We start from the raw sequence: 7067 nt of genomic DNA, 5'->3' as shown, positions 1-7067 counted from the left end.
CTTTTCTCTTTGGGATTTCGCTCTCTCAGTAACGTTATGTTGGGTGTTAACAATGAAAGTCTTCCAATGCTGCATGGACCGCCTTTGACATTTGCGGGGATTGCGGGCCAAACTCTGTCCCCACAAATAAAAAAGATTCCTCTTGGCAATTGCACTGGATCATGGTTGGATTGTCTGCTCACCATCTTAGTGTAGTTACACCAAGATGATGCTTTTCTATAAATTATGTGATTTGGAGTGACATCTATTGTTTTGTTTTCCGCCACTCCAGAGTGATCAAATTTCACACAAAATTTCATTCTGACCGATCCAAGAATTTCCAGTTCCTGAGGTTCAAAAGGAGCCACAGGAAGGAACTTTGTCCAAACATCCCATTTGTCCACTGGATTTGAAATGATCTTTAAGATTGCTGGAGGGACGTTTTTTGGAATCGGCCATTTGCTCACTGGCAACCCTACCAAACATGTTGAAAAAGGCTTCCCTGGTCTTGAGTGTGTCAAACAGATGGTGTCCAACCCTGATGCATTGGCCAGAGTTTCCCAAACATTTTCCTTTGGTTGAGCCATGGGCCAATCTGCCGCGTTGCTCAAGGCAACCAATGAGAAAATGAGGCAAATGTGTGCTATCAGAGGCCTCCTTCCCCTAGGAACTCCTAAAATGCACCACCACCCAAGTCCCAAGGGAAACCCAAATCCCAAAGTCTCTCTTGCATGTAGAACAAGGGGACGTCCGCTGTCTTGACATCTGCTCATGTCTGCGTGCCTGTGTTCCTGTTTCCAGTCTTGGGGTCCGCGTCTGCTTGCGTTTGGACTCGGTAGGGCTTCACGTTCTTTGCAGCCACCCATCTCGGTCCAGCTCCTGTGGAGACACAAGCATAACCCTTGCCCCAAGTTACTAATTTGAATGGTCCTTCAATTTGTCCTGTGTCTGGGTTCCTGACCAAAACTAAAGGATTCTCCTTCAGTTTTGCTTTTGTATTATTGAAAAGTGTCTGATGATTGGCGGAGTGGGCTCTGTAAAAGAGCCATTTAGAAAGTTCAACACATACAAGGCTTTGTTCAAGCGCATGTGTGGTGTTGCATCCGCCTCCCCCCTTTTCTGTTTTTCAAAAAGGGCTTTTAGTGTTTGGTGTGTCCTTTCAATGATTGCTTGACCTGTTGGAGAATGTGGGATACCAAAAGTGTGATGGACGCCTCACCTTTTCAGAAATTTGTCAAGCACTTTCCCTGTATAGGTTGGACCATTGTCTGTTTTGATTTCTTGCGGCACACCTAATGATGCAAACGCTTGTAAAAAGTGTCGACAAGCGTGTTGTGCCGTCTCGCCTGTGTGCAACGATGCAAAAGTTGCACCTGAAAATGTGTCTACTGAGACATGGATGTTTTTAAGTTTGCCAAAAGATGGGTATTTGGTGACATCTGTCTGCCACAGTTGCAGACTGTGCAATCCTCTTGGATTGACTGCTCCCATGGATGCAGGAGGCTGTACACGCTGACAGTCTGGACAGGTATTGATGATTTCCTTTGCCTGGCTTTTGGAAATGCGAAAGGCTTCCATCAATGCCTGAGCATTCTGATGAAAAAATGCATGACTCAACTTTGCCTGCTCAAAGATGTTTGGCAAAGTGTTTGAAATTGGCATAGCCAATTCATCTGCGTGTGCATTGCCCTCTGCTAAGAATCCTGGAAGGGAAGAGTGTGCCCTAATGTGAGAAACAAAATATTCATGTTTTCTCTCTTGTAATAGAGTCCTCATACAAAGTAAGTATGAATACAAATCTTCATTGTCAACTTCCTTTAAAAGTGAATTTTCAAGCCTTCTGACCACATTTGCTACATATGCTGAATCTGTGATCAGATTGAGAGGTTGAGAAAACAGTTCGAAGACTCGAACCACTGCTGCCAACTCCACTATCTGTGGTGAACCTTGCACTGTTTCTATGTTTGATTCCCACTTTCCTGTTGTTGCATTTTGCCATGTGATTACTGATTTGTGAGTTTTTCCTGAGCCGTCGGTAAATATGGTTATTGCATCCAACAGCACCTCACTTATTTTTGGCTTTTCTCTAAAACTTATTTTTGCTTTCAACAATTTGTGGCTTGGAAAGTGGATCGTGCAAGTACCATTGTTTGCTGCACTTGTATCATTGTGCTCCTGAAAGTTTTGCTGTCATTTCTGTTGTGGAATTATTTTGTCGAAGAGCTGCCAAAGCCTCCTTAAGGTTTTCAGTCTGGGCTTTGATGATTTTTTCCATCTGTTCTCCCCAGATGCTTGCTTGAATGGATGCAACATGCTGTGGTGTTCCTACTTTGCTGCATGCTTCCAACATTTCTGCCAAGGACAGCTGGCCTGGCATTGCACTGATGATGCTTTTGCAGTCTGCGCTGGCATTTGCAAAAGCAAGACTTCGAAGCAGATGTGGCTTCGCTCCCTCATCATTGACTTGCCTGTCTATTGCTTGTGTTAGACGATCAATGAATGAGGAGAAAGATTCTGTTGGGCTTTGCTTTACCTCTGTGTAAATGCTTTCTGGAATTCCTGCTGGTGGAATTTGCACTATTGCTTTTCTTGCTGCTTCTTTTATATCTGTCAACACCTCTCGTGGCAAATTTCTTGCTTGACGACCTGAGTCATCATTTGGTGGATCACCTGCCATTTCTGCCACGGTGATGCCTGCATTTGGTCCTCCTTGATATCTTCTCCTGAGCTCTTCAAGGGCTCTTTTCCATTTCGCTTCCCAGATAAGGACTTGCGAATCTGTTAGAATCATTGATGCGATAGATGTGAGATCAAAAGGCGTCAGATCATATATGTTGAATGTTGCCTTCAAAAGCTGCTTGAAGTACGGGGATCCCAATCCATTATCACGGATGGCTTTCACTAATTCCTTGATGACGTCACGATCCAATCGCTCCCATCTCGGATTCTGACCTTGTGCATCGTATGCCACTGGCAATGCTAGACTTCTTGCACCTGTTAAATTGAATTCTTTCAATGCTTTTTTCTTTATCTCAGTCCAATCTGTTGCACTGGGTACCTGTGCATCAGATATCTGTGAATCTTCCAAAAATGGAATTAATTGCTGCGATTTCCATGATGATGCTGCTCCTGTCATTCCGGAGTCTTCTTGTGTTTGGTGTTTGTTCACATCTTCTTGAGATGTGATCCCTTCATCCCTGAGGGATATTTCTCATTTTGACATTTCTTTTCCTCCTAATTGAGGAGTAGGAAGCTGGGATTTCTGTGCAGCACGTGATCCCTGTGCAGCACTACCAAAGGAGAGGGTTGATCTATCGGGTAGCCGGAGGATAAATGGAGAATGCGTCTGTGCAGTTGATTGAAGAGGAGCTTGATTGGCTTTTGGTGAAAGGAACACTTGAGGGAATTGAGTGTTTGAATCTGGGTTGAGCTCCAAAGCTGTTTCTTTAAATTGCAGGAGAAATTGCTTCATGAAATCTTTGGATAATAAAATTGAAGGAGCTTGAGATGAAGAATCTGCAGTTGCTGTTGTTGTTGATATGAAAGGAATGCCTTGCGAAGCAGTGATATGAATCATGCTTTCATCCGTGCTGACTGCTTGTTGTTGTAGTTGAATTGCTTCGTGATCCTCTAAAGTTGACACAGGCTGTGTTTGTTCCTGTTGAAATTGCTGCTTTGGAGAATAAATCTGTTTTTTGTATGTAATTGGGAAAAAATGATGTAATGTGTGTGTTCCGCCACTAGGTGGCGCTGTTGCTGGACTGGCTGAGTATGGAAGTTGCCGTGATTGCTGTAATTGTACAGTCCCGCCACTAGGTGGCGCTGTCATCGCGACAGCTGGACCCTGTCCGGCACTAGGTATTTTTTCTGGGATCTGTTCCATCAGCTCCGTCAAAAGACGCTGTGCTTGTAACAAATTCTCCGTTTCTGGATCTCTGGAAACTGTTGTAATATTTTTTGGACATGCGCCCATGCATATGAACGAGCTAGCTGATTTTGAATCACTGAGCGCCTGCTGTGCTGGTATCAAGGCGCCGCTCGTGGGCGGGGTCATGGTCTGCGGCTGCCGTGAGGAGGCGGCTCCCTGGAGAAATTCTCCGCCCTGGCCACTCTCCATCCCCGCCTGCGCCACCCCCGCCTGCTCCGATCCTGCTTGCGCTGTCCCGGCACCCCCCTGGGAGGCGTTCCCTCTCGGCCCGCCCCCAGAGACCGCCCCGTCCCGCTCGCCATCGGCGTTTACCCCGCCCCGAGCAAGACTGCGGCTTGGGATCCACCCCACTCCCACCGCGCCTGCGTCAAAATCCGCCGCAAGCGCCTCTGGGGTTCGCAGTGCATGGCTCTGCGCCTGCGCCTGCGCCGCCCTTTCTGGCTCTTTGCCCATGCTTTGCGATGCGGACGCAACTTGGTCCACATTGCTCCCCGTAGCTTGCGTCATCAACCTGCGCTCAGCTACCGGCATGGACTTTCCCCCCGTTACTGTCCCGGTCCCGCGGTTTGCAAAATCCCGACGATCGGCCGCGTGTTGTTTTTCCCCGCGATCCGCGCCCCCTTGACACGGTATGTTTTCCCACTGCCCCCCGTTACGTTCCCCGTCACCGCCGTGTGATTGTTCCCGGCGCGCCTGACTCTGATCGCTTTAGCGCGCATGCGCTGCGGTCTTATCTCCCGCGGCTGACGCGATTTGGGGTTGTTTTCCCTGCTGTTCTGGTGTTTGGCGCCCTCCCCCTCCCCCCTGCTGTGTTTGTCCTTGCTCTGCTGGAGGGAGAGGCGGCGAAGCGATTTCGCGTGATATCTGCGGGGGGGTAAACGGGCTTCTAGGTGGAATATGTTCTAAATCTCCCTGTTTCCCCCCCTGGGGCAATTGTCCCATGTCCAGGGGACATGTCTCAGAAGAACGCATGTCTCTATCTTGATCGCTGGGATAAAGTACAAGTTTTTGCTTTCCCAGGACTGGCTTTGGGGAATCAGGTTTTGGGGTTTGAGGCACCGAGACAAGCTGCTGTGCATCATGTGCCTCTGATTTATTAAAAAACTATGGACATTGATCTAATACCAATATCCAACTATGACGGACAGACTCTCTAACAGTTTAAAGTTAGAAAGTGTATGTTTATTACGACGCCGGGCAGCGTGCGGGATAGCTCCCAGAAACACACGCGCAATTTACAGATCATCACAGGGTCTTTTATCTTCAGGAGTATTGAATACACAAACTACAAATGCATATTCATAGCTCTGATACCTCCCATTCCCCGCTTCGTAGGGTAATTAGCCCAAAAAGCCATCAAGCATGCGTAGTTTGTTCTTTGAAATGGGTCGGTGGTCTTTTTAATGGGGTGGGGTCCCAAAATGATGAAGTAAGATTGTCTTCCTCAGCTCTGACTTTTTAACCTTTAGTGTTCATGACAGCTAAATCCTGTTTTTCCCAGGACTGTTTGATTTATGATTGTATTGTGTTCATAGGGCCTATTGATTATTCAGGATGCAGAAGCCCTAGTTTGACAGTTCTCATGATTTATCAGTTCCTTATCAGTTCCTTCAGTCTGGCTTCTGTTAGCAAAAGGGAAGTCCTAGCTACATTATCTCAGCACTATCTATTTTGACTACAGTCTTCAATGCCTCACCTCACCTCGGGGAAGCTGCTGGCTTTCCCCTGATGTTGCCTGGGTGAGCTGATGGCTCTCCCCTCCCACATCCCCACTAGGAGATTTGGGATCCGCCTGCTGCTGAGAGGCAGTACATTTCGCTGCTGGCTGCTGCTCAGCGGAAGAAACCTTGCTTTGTCCCTCTTGCGCAGTCCTCTGCTGTTGTAAAGAAAGAGGAACTGCTTTTCTGTTACGTGAAATGGACTCTAGCATGGTTCTCGCTGCGGGCAAAAGCTTCGCAGCTGCTTTATCTTTCTTAGTTGCTCTGTTGTAAAGTTCCCTGTTTGCCTCTTGCCAAAATGCAGGCTCAAATACAACGTGGGTCTCATAATGTGGAAAGTTACACCGAGCCCACAAAAGAAGAGCTTGAAGCTCCTTCTCAGAAAGGCCTGCAGGATGTGCAGACACAACTACCCTTAATTTTGCTAGGATCCTAAGCTGTTCCTGGGAGATTCCCACCCCCCTGTGTTCTAAATTCGACCGGTCTTACCAAAGCCGAAAAATAGGGTGCAGGTGTTCTCAAATTCGTCCCGGGGGTGTCCTGATCACCGACCAGCAGATCTCAGGGTGACGACTTCAGGGCCCTTGAAGTTCGTCTGTCCAAGGCGAATTTGAAGGCAGCTGCTTTGGCCAAAAATCTTCCCCTGTCTTCTCTGGCTGTTTTCCTGGCTTCAGAGGGCTTGGTGTGTCCACTGGAAAGTACCCAGGGATGCCAATTCTCGGGTTGGTTTTCTCACCCAAGATTCAAGTTGTTTAAAGTCCTTGGCCCTCTAAAAGCCCCGAGTCGCGTTGGTACAAAGAAGCGGAGTCTTCAAGGCCTTGCTTTCTGGTTTCTCAAGGTTTTTTTTATTTGATATCACAAAGTTTTTCTCTGCTCCCAGACGAGGTCCGGACAGTGGCTGGGACACGAGGCGACTGCCCACCGATGGGACGTCACCTTACATTTATACAGATAATTACGTATAGGATATTTACTATTTCACACCAATGCCTAGTGCTTGCACTAAGAGGGTCACTTCTGCTTTGACCCAATCCACTCTAACTATCTTATTTCATCACCACCCCAGAAGATGGAGGACGAGGAAGAAGGAGAGGGACACGAGGTACCACCCAAATTCCACCATCTTGTCCCCCATTTACCTCTATTCTAAGAATCCTAAAACTACTGAATTTTGTATCTTCTACTGTATTAAACTACTATTTTCACTTCCTGGTGATTTGCAATTCCTCTCCTAATGCTGGAAGTTTCTCCCATGGGCTAAGATCAAACTCAGTGTCTTCCTGGGCTCTGTGCCAAGGTTTCCAACCCCCCTGGACCGGTTCCACACCCTCCTGTCCAGGGCTCAAATTCTCTTTCCCAGGTTTCAGGTCATCCAAGGGGATGTCCTGGACTCCAACAGTTTACTCTTGAGAGTCTTTTAGTATGTCTGCATAGCTCTTAGT

At 47.4% G+C, this 7067-nt stretch overlaps 1 protein-coding gene across 2 annotated transcripts in view; it reads left to right on the top strand.

The window, feature by feature from the left end:
- The first annotated feature begins 4343 nt into the window (after positions 1–4343).
- Positions 4344–7067, top strand: part of LOC310922013 (microtubule-associated protein 1B-like) — a 90787-nt gene continuing 88063 nt past the window's right edge. For both annotated transcript variants that reach the window (XM_083882286.1, XM_083882284.1), the window contains exon 1: positions 4344–4536. The gene's annotated coding sequence lies outside the window, so the exon portion shown is untranslated. The remainder of the gene's footprint in view (positions 4537–7067) is intronic.

The sequence above is a fragment of the Zosterops lateralis genome, assembly GCF_965231275.1.
Source record: "Zosterops lateralis genome assembly, chromosome: W".
NCBI lineage: Eukaryota > Metazoa > Chordata > Aves > Passeriformes > Zosteropidae > Zosterops > Zosterops lateralis.
This window is presented reverse-complemented; position numbering and strand designations above follow the sequence as displayed.